Below are 15,735 nucleotides of genomic sequence, written 5' to 3'. Positions count from 1 at the left end.
ACATCGTACCCCGATAGAAAATGGGCATGAACAGATGTACGAGATGCCGCAAAATGCTTCTGACGTTGGCCAGCTCGGTGAATTTTGACAGCATCTTAATTACCTTATAAACCAAGGGCACAAGTTGCGCCGGGAAGACACCGGTAATTGTGGCATATTTCTTACACCAAAGGGCGAAGAGGAAAGAAATAGCCCATGGTGAAGGAATAGGCATAAAAGGAGAATACCTGGACGATGAGTATACACCTCGTCGTTGCCCGTAGGTATGAGCTCCACTTGGTTAGGAATGTTAAATTTGGCATTAAATTCCGCTAAGTGCTTGGACGTTAAAGAAGATCGAAAAGCTTCCTCCATCGCCTCCGACTGCTGCTGCAGGTCCGGTTTTGCATCAGGGTTAAGAGGAACTATCTCCTCCACCAAGAGAAGAGCCTCTACTTTAATGGCAGCAATGGAATCCCTTCCACTAACGGGGGAAACAATAGCCAGTGGGGTGGCTAGAACCTCTTCATTCTCACCAAGAACATCTCCATCATGAATGCTAGAGGGAGAGATAAACATGGTTGTAAAGATATGGAATTTAAGGAGGAATAAGGTGGAGAAAATGCAAGAAAGTTCAGAAAGTGATAAGCAAGGTGAGAAAATTTGCAGAAGATGAGGATTCAAGCAGCAGAAAATAATAAAGGATTCAAATAACGAAGGTTGTCCCCCTTTTTAAAAGGAATGTGTTGGGATTCAAAGAAACTCGCCATGATTGCAGTCGTAGTCAAAATGGCAGAGCCAATCCACAAGTTACGCATGTTCTGACGTGACACATTTAGAACATACGTCATCATGACGAATGACGTCACATCTCATCCACGTCAGGTTCTCTCCAAAGGTTACCCGGGAAAATCAAGACAACAAAAATTCAAAATATGTAGCTCTCGTGATGCCATATCACCCACCTCTAACGACGACCATGACCATTATTATCCACTTAGCAAGCTCATCCCTGAGGACAACCTCAACAAGCGGGAGGACTAACTGTATGGGCGAAAAGTTCATTTTATGTGTTTGACCTGGTCAACGACGATAAAGTCTTTGGAAGTTGTGACGTGTCAACCTTACTCCAAAAGGTCGAGGTCGTATGTGGGGGATAAATAATTGTCGAGGTCGAAACAGTTTAACAGACGGCGAGGATGAGGACGAGCATCCGCCTTCGGTACGAAGTGACGACCAATTTTAGGATTTAGATTCCTTAGGAAATATTCTGATGGATATTCCTTTTTGTTGTACTATCTAGAGTTTTTAGGCACATGTGCTCTTATAAATAGGAAGAGATGTAGATTAGAATAGGGATTGGACCCTTTGTAATGAATTTCATCAACATTTTCTGTACAAAATTCTCACTTTATTGAATAAAAACAAAGGTTGCCTTTACGCTTCCTTTCTTTTATCTGTCTCTCTCTATCCAAGAAGGATTTGAATACTAGGTTGTTCATCATCATCTATCACTGTCAGAAAGACATCCGAAAATTTCATCTTTGTCGGGTTGTCATTATCTTATTTACTATTTGAAAGTTATTTATTACTATTTATTGCTCTTCTTTATATTTTTTATGTATTACAGCCTCATTATTATCCCACAACTGTTTTCTTAAATAAGTAACTACTGGCCTCAAAGTGCTAAATCTGTATTGAATATTAATTTTGACTATGAGTAATCCTATTTTTACAATAAATCTAATTGTATTAAATCAAGATCTATTTTTTTGGGTCATACAACAATATGACTTAGTAGAATTTTTGATAGGATACAAGATATGGGAAGGGGGTTTAAATAGTACTAAATCTCATAATTGTTTGCCTTGTTTTTCTCCTGCCCGTTACCGTCATTTAGTGCATTAGTTGCCTTTACGTGATTGGCTTTAACGGTTGAAGCAATAATAGTAAATTGTGTGTAATTAGAGATTTGACTGATCCTTTCCATATTTGTAGCTATTAATGACCTTAATTAGCAACCTCGTGGTTGTTCTCTTATGTTCAACTTCGAGACTGATAGGTATGGTATCTGCACAAACAACCCGAGGGTGTGGTTCACATATTCAGTGCACATTATTCTTCTTTGTTGTTTTAACTCCCATGACGTCTATCACCATTAATACTCTAAGACCCGAGTCCTAGCCACATGCCTTGGGAAATCCCCATTTCCACCATGACCGTGGTCAACATTATCCTAAGATCGAGTATCTTCGAGACTCTAGGGAGGAGACTCGATCATAACCTTGTAGCCTCGAGACTTCGAGATGGTCTTCTGAGGTGCTTTGATAATGAGAAATTAGACCCTTTGATTTCACCATACACAATGTCCATGTAGCCCCTGTTCTATCCAAGTCTGAGGGTCTTGGTTAGGAAAAACGTGTAAGGATACAAAAGTTGGGGGGTGGAACGGAATCTGTGGTGGGAATAGTGGAAAGTGAACCATCGTTTTCCTTATAATGAAGGTTGAGGGGTTTTTGTTGGTGTTGAGATTAGTTTGAGTGTTGTTCATAGCTCTTTGAGGGGCAAGATATAGACATTGTGATTGAGTGTGTATTTGGTGGTAATGATTGCAAATCTAATAGAGTAGATTTTGCATGCATGAGAGTAGAGGAATATTGGGGAGAAGGTTTTATGGTGATGGGGAGGTTTGTTGTCATTGATATTTACCTTGTTCCTTTTGCCAAGTGTTGTTGTGAATTTTGGGTGATAGGAGGAGTGCTAATTTATTAGTTGGCATTGAGTTGGCAAATAGATTAGGGTTTGAGTAAGTGCATGGGTTGGAATTACCATGTGTACCTTTATTAGTGGTTGCTCTTATGGAGGAGAGGGACAACTTCGGAGTTATCGAAAGATATGTATATTCAGAAATTTTTGTCATTGACAAAAGCCGTTTGTTCCTCTGAAGTGATAGATATGGACTCTTGGTTTAACAGGAAAGAGAATTTTTTAGATGTAGGAATTAATTCATATTCCTTAAAATTAGGGTGTGAGATTGCATTTATAGTGTTAGGGGCAGCATTGTCAGAGTCACTAAATAACATAGGGTTATGATAAGGGGCGACTATGGAGGCGCCATTATTAATAGATTTGTAAGTTAATTTTTGGGTGTTGAGATACTTACCTGACACTGCGTCGTAGATTTTAACATTAATACTAGTACCTGGTTGGGAGTTGTTGGCTAGAGAAATTTCCTGTTGGTTCCATAGCGCTTTCCTTTCCCTTGGTTCCTCCACTTATTGAAGGTGACAGTTTGCCACTGATCTTCTGGTGGAGGTTATGGTATGTTCTTGTCCTTGTTGTAATCCTGGCGAATCTTTGTTGTAATCCCGTGCTGTCGTTGCATTGACTATAGCTTGAGGGAATGTATTAACTGTGTGCCCAAGATGGCCACATTTTTTGCATAAGAAATTATTCCCTTTGTAAACTAGTTGTTGTATATGTGTGCCTATTAGAATGCATGTTTGTACTGGTATATCTAATGACAATTCAGTATAGAGTTTTGCGTATCATCCTTTGAGGGTAGCACTGGTACAAGCATTTATCTTGAGAAGTTTTCCAATTGAGTAACCAATTTTCCTTCGTATTATGTTGTCGTAGAATTCTGTAGGTAGTTGTGGTAGGCGTACCCAATTTGTCGTGTGAGCCAGCTTGGCTTTCTCCGCTACAAAATTTGGTTCCTATTGGCGCATTGAAAGGAAGTAGCCATTAATAAACCATGAGCCATTTTGAAGAGCTTGTATCATATTTTCTTCCTTGGTAAACTTGATAATGAAGTAGTCATGGCCCAAGTCAATCAGAGGAAAAGGTTCAGTAGGTTTCCTCAGTTTTGCAATTTTCTCTTTTAAATATTGATGTAGGATTCTTTCCTCAATCAGTTTAACGATCAAAGAGTATTTCCATGGCGAGTACACCCTACTCTGGTCGGCTTCAATTAACTTTATCTCTTTGATGCCGTTGGTACTAGTAGTAGGGATATCCAGCATTATGTTTTCCGTAATTGTATCATTCTGAATTCTTTCGTCGTCTAAATTGTTAGGGGATTAGGGGGTATCAAGATTCATCGAGTTGAGGTTTTCTATGGATTCATAGGCTAATAATTTTTCCTTGAAGGATGGATTTATTGGTAATATTAGGGGGTTTTGTGGGGATGTGCGAATCCAGGTCCTTATCTGGATTGTGACTGATGATGTTGTTCATGAGAAGTGGAAGGGACAATCCTCAAGAGAGAAGACTACGTAAAATTGAAGTATTTTTAATGGATTATTATCTACAATCATAGGTATGCATAAATTGATATGACGATATAAATATTTTAGAATGTCTATACATTAACAAGTTAATAAACTTGTCATGGTGTCATCTAGTGGTCACATCTCCATATCTTTGTAATTAATGCTTATTGTACTACGATGGGATTTCCTTCCTATATAAAGGGGATCCCTATCACTTTGTAAGGGTTGGTCACTTCAGTTGATCCACACGAAAATATACAAGAACTCTCTATTTCACTCTCTAACATATTCTCTTGATATTATAGCTTCAATTTATTATCTTCATATTTGTTCATCATTTATTGCTTATCATTGGCCATAAAGAGCCCTCTTTAATTACCTCATAACTGTTAGCCCTACCCTGATTACCCTCAACAGCTCCTGGCCGAGCCTCGGGATCGACCTGGAGGCCTAGAATCGACAAGCCCGAGGTCCCAAGTAATTGGCCTATCAGTTTGGTTATATCTCCCACCTTAACTTTATTTCATCTCTAAATATCATATACTTAGCATCAACTGCTTAACAAACTAGCATAAAAATAGATCACGTATTTTTAGAGTCCTATCAACAAATTTAATTGTTATTACCATTTTTACGGTAAACAGTTTGGCACCCACCGTGGGGCTAAAAATAATAGTGATTATTTTCTTGCTGGTTTCGTCACCCAACGCAAGTTATCTTTCACGTTTTTTCTTGTCCAAGATCTCTGATTTTAGGTCAATATGTCTAACTCAGTGAATATAGGCGGAAACAACAATCTCGAGGACCACGGGAAGAACGGTGTGGATGTTTCGGGTATTGGTGTGCTACCACAAAACCCTGGGAATTTGCCCGAACCAATCCCCGTGGACGCGATCTCGCGTGACGCCCAACGCATCGATATAAACTCACATACCGATAGGAGCGTGCGTTAGGGAGATCCATAAGAAGCTCAAAAACCCGACCAGGGAAGAATGTGAGTTTAGCCTTCACGTTATTTTTGAAATATTTCAGGCATAACAGCTAGCTATTGCTCAGTTGCAAAGTCACCAGAAAACTCCCAGCACGGTAGTACCGGGGACAGCTCCCCCAACTGAACAGGTACCGGAGAGATCAAGCAATAATGGGTCGATGACCGATCCCGCCATTGTAAAAATGCTCGAGGACCTCACTAGGAGGATTGAGTCGGGCGAGAAGATGATAGAAGCCAATGATAAAAAGGTCGAAACTTACAACTCCAGGGTCGACCAAATTTTGGGAGCACCCCCGGTCCTGAAAGGCGTGGATTCGAAGAAGTTCATACAAAGTCCATTCCCTAAGGAAGCGGCCCCAAAACCCATTCCAAAGAAGTTCAGAATGCTGGAACTCCCAAAATACAATGGGACCTCAAATCCCAATAAGCACGTTACTGGATACACTTGTCCAGTAAAGGGAAACGATATAAGGGATGATGAGATCGAGTCCGCCTTGCTAAAGAAGTTCGGGGAAACACTCTCGAAAGGGGCCATGATGTGGTATCACAACCTAGCTCCTAACTCCATAGATTCATTTGCCATGCTAGCAGACTCCTTCATAAAAGCACATGCCGGTGCCATCAAAGTAGCAACGAGGAAATACGGCGTGTTCAAAATCAAGCGGAGAGAGAACAAAATGCTGCGAGAGTTTGTATCTCACTTCCAAAGGGAACGGATGGAGCTACCACCAGTCTCCAATGACTAGGCAGTGCAGACTTTCACTCAAGGTCTAAACGAATGAAGTTCGATGGCTTCAAAATAGTTGAAACATAATTTGATCGAATATCCCGCTATGACCTGGTCGGATGTCCACAACTGGTACCAGTCGAAGATCAGGGCCGAAGACGACCAGCTGGGAGCCCCTCGGACTCAGTATATCCAAGCAGGTTTCCGACGAGGGAACCAAAGCCGAACAAAGAAAGGCACCAGCCATACACCGAAGACAGGAGAAACACCCCGCGGCGCAATCCACCTTGCAATAATCGAAGGATAGACCGAGGACAAGATCCTTAGGGACCCATCAACAGAGCCAGATTCGATAGGAATGTGGGTTTCAACTGGGGCACCTCACTTATCAGGATACAACTTCAATGTCGATATATCAGACATCGTGTTCGCCATCAGTAAAATCAGAGATGCCAGGTGGCACAGGCCTATACAATCGGACCCTTCACAAAGGAATCATAACTTAGTGTGCGAGTTTCACAACACGCACGGCCACATGACCGAGGATTTCCACCAACTCTGAGAGGAGGTAGCTCGACTACTTAACAAAGGTCACCTTCGGGAATTCCTCAGCGACCGAGCCAAAAATTAGTTCCAAGAAAGAGAGGCGACCAAAAAGAATGAAACAAATGAGCCACAACATATCATCTACATGATCTTGAGAGGCATCGATTCCATGCAAGAACCCATGATGAGAAGGACAAAAATATCCATCACCAGAGAAAAGCGAACCCGGGGGTACATACCCCAGGATTCCCTCACTTTCAGCGAAGAGGACGTCGAGACCTTGTCTCAGCCTCACAATGATGCACTGGTAATCTCTTTCCTTGTAAATTCTTTTCAAATAAAACATGTACTCATGGATCCAGGTAGCTCGGCCAACATCATCAGGTCGAGGGTGATAGAGCAACTCAAACTGCTTGACCAAATCATGCCCGCCACTCGAGTCCTCAACGGATTCAACGTGGCAAGTGAAACGACGAAAGGATAAATCACCTTCCCATTCACCGTGGTCGGCACAACCTAAAATGCTAAATTCCATATCATCGAAGGAGACATGAGGTACAACGCCTTGCTTGGACGACTGTGGATACACTACATGAGAGCAGTACCATCCACTCTCCACCAAATGATGAAATTCCCAACAAAGGATGGAATTAAAACTGTCTACGGGGAATAACATGCAGCAAGGGAAATGTTCATGGTGCACGACGTGGCACCGGCATCAATACCTTCGCTTGCAAAAGAGCCAAAGGGTAATCAAGCCACACTTTCGATTAAACCCGATCGAACAAAGTAAAGGACCACACTACGTCCTCATCTCGAGTAATTAGGACATATTGGTCCTTGAAACATCGTCGGCACATCCCACATTAAGGTATAACCATCTCACTTTTTATTTCACATTTCAGACTAACCCTTATACAGGCACCCGATCGAAGCAGTCAGAGCGCTAACCCAGCTCGAAGACCTTAAGGTTTTAAAGCATCCGTTGCACTCTTTTACTTCGACCAAGTTTTTATCCCGAGAAGGGTTTTACCGGCAAGATTTTTAACGAGGCAACATCTGCATGTTGCCTAAGGGAGATTCAACAAGTGTTCGAGGCTTCTTTTGTAACCAACCTCGAACACTGAAAGGCATCCTCCCCCGAAGGTCATCCGCTCAAAAAAGCCAAGAGACGCCGAATCGGGTCCCTATAGGAAAATGATGTACCGAGCCAAACGGCCGAACAAACCGTGTCCGTATAGCCGGGCCCCCGAAGGCAAAAACGTGTACACTTATACCAAATAATTAAAGAATATTTGTTATCAAAGCATCTCACGCTCCAAAAAGAGACTCAGCACCTTCGCAAAAACAACTCCTCCTCTAAAAACGTCCCGGACACTCGGGGACTGGCGTCAATAATTCAACACCTAAACGACCTCCGGGTCGGGACTCCAAAATCATAAGCCCTCCGATAAGGCAACGTAGAAATCGCGAAACATCTTCAATGACGAAAGTACGCCGAATACTCGGGGACTAGCATCAAAATCTCATAAAAAATGCACGACCTCAGGGTCAGGATCTCCAAAATCGTAAGCCCATGACGAGGCAATGCAAAGTTTGCAAAAAATGGCTCCCGAGTCAAGAAACTCTCAACGACTCGGGGACTGCCGTCAAGCGCCACCTCCATCTACTTATCAAAACCCGAGGCTATAAGACACCGAGAGGGAAGACTCAATCTCGAAAGGCCTATATAAGGTAGCGATCATATCTGTAAGACCTCAACAGCATGTAAGACTATAAGACCTCAACGACATGTAAAACCTGTAAGACCTCAACGGCATGTAAAACTGTAAGACCTCAACGACATATAAAACTTGTAAGACCTCACTAAATGCATAGACCTGATCCCAAAGTTTCGGCTATATATCGAACTTGTAAGACCCCAAAAAAGGCATACCCTCGATATAGATGCTGAAACTACTTCACTCAGGACTCAAAGGCTCCAGCCAAACACAAGTGACTCCGATCACACGGCTAGACCAGCCAAACTAACGCGACTCGGGGACGCCCGACCGTAGCTACAAGGCGTACGAGCCATTGTCGCCAGCCCACACAGGCCTTCAAATTACTCCGAATCTACTTCGAAAAGAACCGGTTAAATAGGCCACCTCGGCATAAGCAAAAGAGCTTCGACCATATCAGCTCCAAATCACAGGCTTCGAGCTACTCAGCCTCTGATCCAAACCTCCCGAGGTGCTCGAACATCGCCGCAAGTTACTCGAAATCGAGGTTTTTCCCGAACCGATGACGAGTCAGGCAAAAATTACTTCAAAAGTCCTTAACGAGAGGAAAATAAACCCTACATAAAAGGTCGCATCGACCAAGCGCGTAAGAGCCATTGTCGCCAGCCTAATGAGCCTCAGGGCCACACACATAATAGGTCACATCGACCGAAAGCGTAAGAGTCACTGTCGTCAGCCTGAAATCTGAAAACTTGAGGGTCAAAATGAGCTCGAGTCGTAATACGATTCGGAGACTGGACCCAAAATAGTTAACTATATATGCATAAGGGCAAAGCGTAAGAGCCATCATCGCCAGTTTACATTAAAAGGTCGCTTTGACCTAAAGCGTGAGAGGCATTATCACCAGCTTACATTAAAAGTTTGCTTCAACCCAAAGTGTGAGAGCCATTGTCGCCATCTTACATTAAAAGGTCACTTCGACCTAAAACGTAAGAGACACTGTCGCCAGCTTACATTAAAAGACCAATTCGGTCCAAGGTGGAAGAGCCATTGTCGCCAGCCCACGCAAACGTAAAAGCCTGAGGGTCAAATGAGCTCGAGTCGAAACCTGACTTGGAGACTAAACCCACAACGGTTGAACAAAAGCATAAGAGCTCAAGCTCAAGCTTATACTAAAGGTAGCATCGACCAAGCGGATAAGAGCCCCCCGAGACAGTCCAATGAGCCTCGGGGCCACATCACTACTCTGAGGATTCCTACCAATGCAAACCCAGCTCGCCTGGTACCAATCAAGACAGAAAAAAATACGAAAGGAGTAAAGCCGCAAGGTTTTCTTTCATACACATGCAAGAAACGCAACCTCCAGCTACAAACATGCTTTGAAAACACTACATACAGATGACAAAATCTATGCCCCCTAGGGGTTATAGCCTGTCGGTCTCATCCTCGCTTTCCTCAGCATCAGGCAAAAGCAGTCGAGCATCACGCTCATCTGCCCTTGGTAGCACCAATTCTTCCGAGAGGGCGAAACCGCTATCACGGATCTCCTCGAGGGTCTTTCTTCGAGACTTGCAACGAGCATATTATTCAATCCTCCCTTCATGGTCGAGGATCCTTCTCAGCTCGGCTTGAGCATCGACAACATCCTTTGAGTATATTGTCATCTCCTGGTCAGCCATAGTCCGACTCATTGCGGCTTCTGCCCGGGCATCAACGAACTCAGCCCTGACTTTTAAAAGCTCGAACTCGAGCTTTGCAATCATTTCTGTCTGAAGCAAAGCATTGTCACGAGCTAGGTGAAGTTGAGCTTCAAAAGTAGGAACTTTGGCCAGAGTATCCTTCTTTCTAAAGCCTGAGCCTCCACCCATGCTTCCAATTCATCACGCTAACGCCTGACCCGGTCAACTTCATCTCAAAGGCATTCCAGGGCCTGTCTTTTTCTGCAACTGAAATAAACTAAGTATTAACCCCAGGAGCCAGGAGGTGAAATGCACACTCACCCGGGACAGAAAACTACTTGCTCCTTCAGGTGGTTTTCGTAATTCAAGCTCTGGCCCGCCTCATACTGCAAATGTACCAACTCGACTTCTTTTTCATCACAAAGGAGCCTCAAGGATCTCTCCTCATCCAGAGCTTTCCGTAGCCTGGCTTCACAACGAAGCAGCCCGGACTTAAGCTTGTCGAGTGCCTACAAAAGAAAGCTCAATAATGAAGGGAAGACGCAAAGCTCGAAAAACCTGTGTCGAAACTCACCGCAAGGTGAAGTCGCTGGGCTTCCTCGAAGGTCGAACGCACACCTGCCAATCTAGTCCCTTCGGCCCTGAAAGAGCCTACTCCGGTCGAAGCACGATCGCTCGGTGTATGCGACCCCGGGTTTCTAGTATCTCCCGAAATGCTATCAACGGAAAAAGAATGTTACAGCAACGGAGAAACCCTCTTTCCAGAACCGGGAGCCACGTACACGACAAGCTCGGATGATGTTTCTGCTCTAAAGCCGCGGTCCCTATCTACCTTACTTTGAGCGCCATCGCCCTGTGAAAGCACCTCTCGTTCATTGTTACCGTTCTTCAGCCCGGAAGTTGGAAACCCTTCCCCCTCTCCGAAGGAGCATGACCTCGCCTCGAAAGTCTCTCCAATGCCTATAACAGTAAGATTAATATGCATAAAGGGAATATGCTTCTCCACATGAAAGGAGGGAAAGGAAAGAATAGCACAGCACTCACCATGGTATTTTGCTTCCCATCTGCCCCAGGACAAAGCTCGCCACTTGCTCTCCTCACAGGTCGAGTGGGTCGCCAATTCTCAGACCCAATCCAACAGATCAGGAATGTCACCGGCGCCCATGAAACCGCTGCAGAGGAAGAAAGGAAGGTACAGTTACGAAACCAATTCTCGCTATAGGTAAAACTGAGGAAGCGCGAAATGCACCACTTACGTGTATAATTCCATTCCTCAGGGAATGGCATAAGCTCTACGGGGATAATGCCAGCGGTCCGCACTCGGACAAAATGACTCATCCATCCCCGATCTCTATCTTCCTCATCATCAATGATGAAGGGCGTGGTCGATCGACATCGCAAGGTTAGCAGACCTCGATGGTGAAAGGGTTGGTACAACCTAGTAAGATGACTGAGCAAAAGTTCAAGCCCCACCTTCTCCGCAAAAAATCTCACCATCATCATCGTTCGCCAAAATGATAGATGGACTTGTGCCAAGGTAACCCAATACTCTAAGCAGAAGTCGAGCACAACCCTATCAAGGGGGCCCAGTGTGAAAGAGTACGTGTACACATTCAAGAACCCATCAGCATGATCCATGATGCCCTCACCCAGGGAAAATGCTTGTAACATCACTTTCTCCCCCCATCCACAGTCTTTTCTCACTAACTCAATATGCTATTCTCCTATCAATTAGGTGGTCTTCAAGGCGTGCTCTCATTGGTCCTGATGACCAGAGGCGGAGCTCTCCCCTCCTTGTCAGGAAGACCCCGACATAGCGGCCGTGGCGGTGACGAAATTAGAGAACTAAAAAGTAGGAATATGTGTAGACGCGTTAGTGTTGAAGTATTAAAGGCTGGCACAGAAAAAGAAGGGCAACTGCTTAAAATTGTGGAACCCCTGAAAAAGCATAAACAACCCTATTTATATATGGGAAAAATGGAGACGATTCGCCTGCCGCAAGCCGGTTAAGAATACTGACCAATAACACCTTCTCCAGTCCTGAGGTGGTACCCGACCTCGAGGACCTCCATCAGAACAAGGTTAGGCTCCAAAAAGCCAATAACACCTTCTCCAGTCCCGAGGTGGCACCCGACCTTGAGGACCTCCATTAGAACAAAGTTAGGCTCCAAGAAGCCAGTAATACCTTCTCCAGTCCTGAGGTGGTACCCTACCTCAAGGACCTCCATCAAAACATGGTTAGGCTCCAGAAAGTCAATAACACCTTCTCTAGTCCCGAGGTAGTACCTGACCTCGAGGACCTCCATCAGAACAAGGTTAGGCTCCAAGAAGCCAATAACACCTTCTCCAGTCCAGAGGTGATACCCGACCTCGAGGACCTCCATCAGGACAAGGCTAGGCTCCAGGAAGCCTATGACGCCTTTGCCAGCACCGAGGTGGTACCCAACCTCGAGGATCTCCATCAAAGGGAAGGTTAGGCTCTAGGAAGCCAATGGCATCATTACGAGACTCGAGGTGGTACCCAACCTTGGGGGGTGGTTTGTCAAAAGGGAATCAAGCTCCAAGGAAATAAGCATTTAAACTCCACTCGTATGGGCTTGGCCCCCGGGTACCGTCTGAGATCGGACAAACCCTCTTTCAAGATCTATCTACAGCACCTTAAGGCTATTTACACTAAGCCCAAAGTGAGTTTTCAAGTGGTCCAAATTTGAACGAACCTCCGCTCGGGGACTGCCCTCGAGAGACCAAAGGCAGTCCCTATCCACAGGCCTCCGAGTAAATTTCTTCTCAAAGGTTACCATGGAGTTTAAGTAATCAATCATGGTCTCAAGGCCCAAAACGTTACTCTCATTCTACTCGAAGTCAAGGTTCCAGCGACCCGAGTTCATCAGCCCGATCCAGGTTCGATCCAAGGGATCGCAAAAGATTTCGTGCAAGGCCATATTAATCGACCAAAGTCCAGAAAGAATACTAACACCCAGGTTTGATATTGGAAACAGCAGATGATAATTAGGGATTTTGACGCATTTCATGCTCCTTCTTGTTTACGTTTTGATTATAAATTCATACAAAATAGTCCCAAAAGGCTCATAAGTTATGCTTGATTGTAGGTTTGATCAACAAAGCGACAAGATGTCAAATATGGGCTCAAAAGGAGTGAAATCGGCATAAGTACCAAAGACAAGAGAAAACTCAGGAGAAACAGGCCTAGTGCGCCGCACTAAACTCTGTGCGGTCCGCACTAGGGAGATTCAGAGAGTTGGTTTTTCAAGCATTAAAGCAGTGCGTCCGCAGTAGATATTGTGTGACCCACACTGAAGGCACGGCGGCCGCACTACTAGTCTGTGCGGTCCGCAGAACCAAAGTTTAGAGAGATGCCAAGTTCTGAAGATCAAGCCTGTGCGGTCCGCGGTCATGTTTGTGCAGACTGCACTAGATACCTCCGCGGCAGCAGCCCATTCTGTGCGGTCTGCGGAGCCTGGGTTCAGAGAGTTGAATTTGCAGAGTCAAGAGCCTAGTGCAGCCGCACACCATTTTGCGCGGTCCGCTCTGACCCCGCAGGGGCATTTTTGTCCAGTTTTTCTAGCTTAGTATAAATAGAACCTTTTTCCATTTTTAGGGTATCAGATATTATCAGACGTTAGCTGCACTCGTGAGAAGACTTTTCTTTGCCATTTTGGGCATTTTTACTTAGTTTCTATCATTGAATCTTTGTATTTACCTTAGCAATTAATTAATATGTTTTTATCTTCATCTATTTCTCTATTTTTCTCTTCAAACATGAGTAGCTAGACCCATTAGCTAGGGTTGTGGCTCAACCCTAGTGTGGGTAATTGATGGGCGTTGTGATTTAAGGTTAGATTGACTATGAGTGTTTGTTATTTGGGTCAATTTCATGGTTTAATCTATGAATTAGTGGTTGCAAACACTAGTTTGTGCTAAGTTGACTTGGGTTCTTCTTGAGAAAGAGAGCCTAAGTCTCCGAAATTGACCCAACAAGGAATTGGGATGGACTCAAGAGAATTGATAGTCCCAATTAAAGGGTTAAACCTCGAGAGAGTAATACCCGACTTGAACCCCAGTTGCTTGAGCAAATTTGTCTACCCTATTGGTCTTGAGAAAGTCAATTGGGCAAAATCACTCTCTCTACAGAGAGGTGTGAGAGTGGATAAAATTGTGCAACGGTTAGAGCATATTCCCCAATCATGTCAATCGTGCCTTAGGTTCAATTACCCGTCAATTGGCCACCTAGGAGGATGCCACTACCCTAGTGCCTTTTAAACTATTAGATACAACTTGTAGCAATTTACTCGTAGTTAATTTAGTAACAACTGTAATTTGTAGTTTGATAATAGTAGAATATAAAGAAAACCCAAAAATGATTAGAAGTGATATTTGGAACAAATACGCAATTCCAACCTAAATAGATACTCAACTCCATTCCTAGCTCTCTGTGGAAATCGATCCCGACCCACAAATCGGGTAAAAGCTATTGCGACCCTCTCTTCCTACTTTTAATAGTGCGGAGTAGGCTGCGATCAAATTTTTGTTCTTCCTCCAAGACACATCTACGAATCACACCATCCGTGCAAATCTTGAACAAGTATGGCTCATCCCAATAGAAATCCAAACTATCCCGCTTGAGCTTCTTCCTTTGGTTAGAAGAGAGCTCACACGGGATTACTCTAGTCACAAGGTAATTGGCAACATCGGCAAACCATGGCATATCATTCATTGACACCACAAGGAGTTGTTCGTCAGGAAATGAATCATTGATATCAAGGCCATCACAAGGCCTCCCCTCCTACTTCAAACGGGATAAGTGATCCGCCACTTGGTTCTCACTACATTTCCGGTCCACAATTTCTAGATCAAACTCTTGAAGTAGTAACACTCATCTCATCAATCTTTCCTTGGAGTCTTTCTTTGTCATCAAATACCTAAGGGCGGCATGATCGATGTGTACTATAACCTTGGCCCCCATAAGATATGGCCGAAATTTTTCCATTGCAAACATTATAGCCAACAACTCTTTCTCGGTGACTGTGTAGTTCCTTTGAGCCTCATTCATGGTCTTGCTTGCGTAGTACACCAGATGAAATATCTTATTAACCCTTTGACCCAAAACAGCCCCAACCGCAACGTCACTTGCGTCACATATGAGCTCTAAAGGCAAGCTCCAATTTGGTGCGGTAATGATTGGGGTAGTGGTCAACTTAAGCTTGAGAAGCTCGAATGCTTGCATACATCCCTCATCGAACACAAACTTTGCATCCTTTTCTAGCAACTTGCACAAGGGGTTTACCACTTTTGAAAAATCTTTTATAAACCTCCGGTAAAAACCCGCGCGCCCAAGAAAACTCCTCACCCCCTTGAGGGAAATGGGGGGAAAGCCTTGAAATCACCTTTATCTTGGCTTTGTCAACTTCAATTCCATGTTTTGAAATTTTGTGACCCAACACTATACCCTCTTCAACCATGAAATGGCATTTTTCCCAATTGAGTACGAGGTTTGTGTCTTCACATCGGGCCAATACTCTATCTAAATTTCTCAAACATTCTTCAAAGGAATCACCAACCATACTGAAATCATACATGAAGACCTCCAATATATCTTCCACCATATTGGTGAAAATAGCCATCATGTATCTTTGGAATGTCGCCGGAGCATTACACAATCCGAACGTCATCCTAGAGAAAGCAAAAGTGCCATACGGACAAGTGAATGTGGTCTTTTCCTGATCTTCCAGAGCAATCAAGATTTGATTATACCTCGAGTATCCATCCAAAAAGTAATAAAAAGCACGTCCCGTGAGAC

This window comes from Nicotiana tabacum, chromosome 3, assembly GCF_000715075.1.
Source record: "Nicotiana tabacum cultivar K326 chromosome 3, ASM71507v2, whole genome shotgun sequence".
NCBI lineage: Eukaryota > Viridiplantae > Streptophyta > Magnoliopsida > Solanales > Solanaceae > Nicotiana > Nicotiana tabacum.
Note: the sequence above shows the minus strand (reverse complement) of the source record.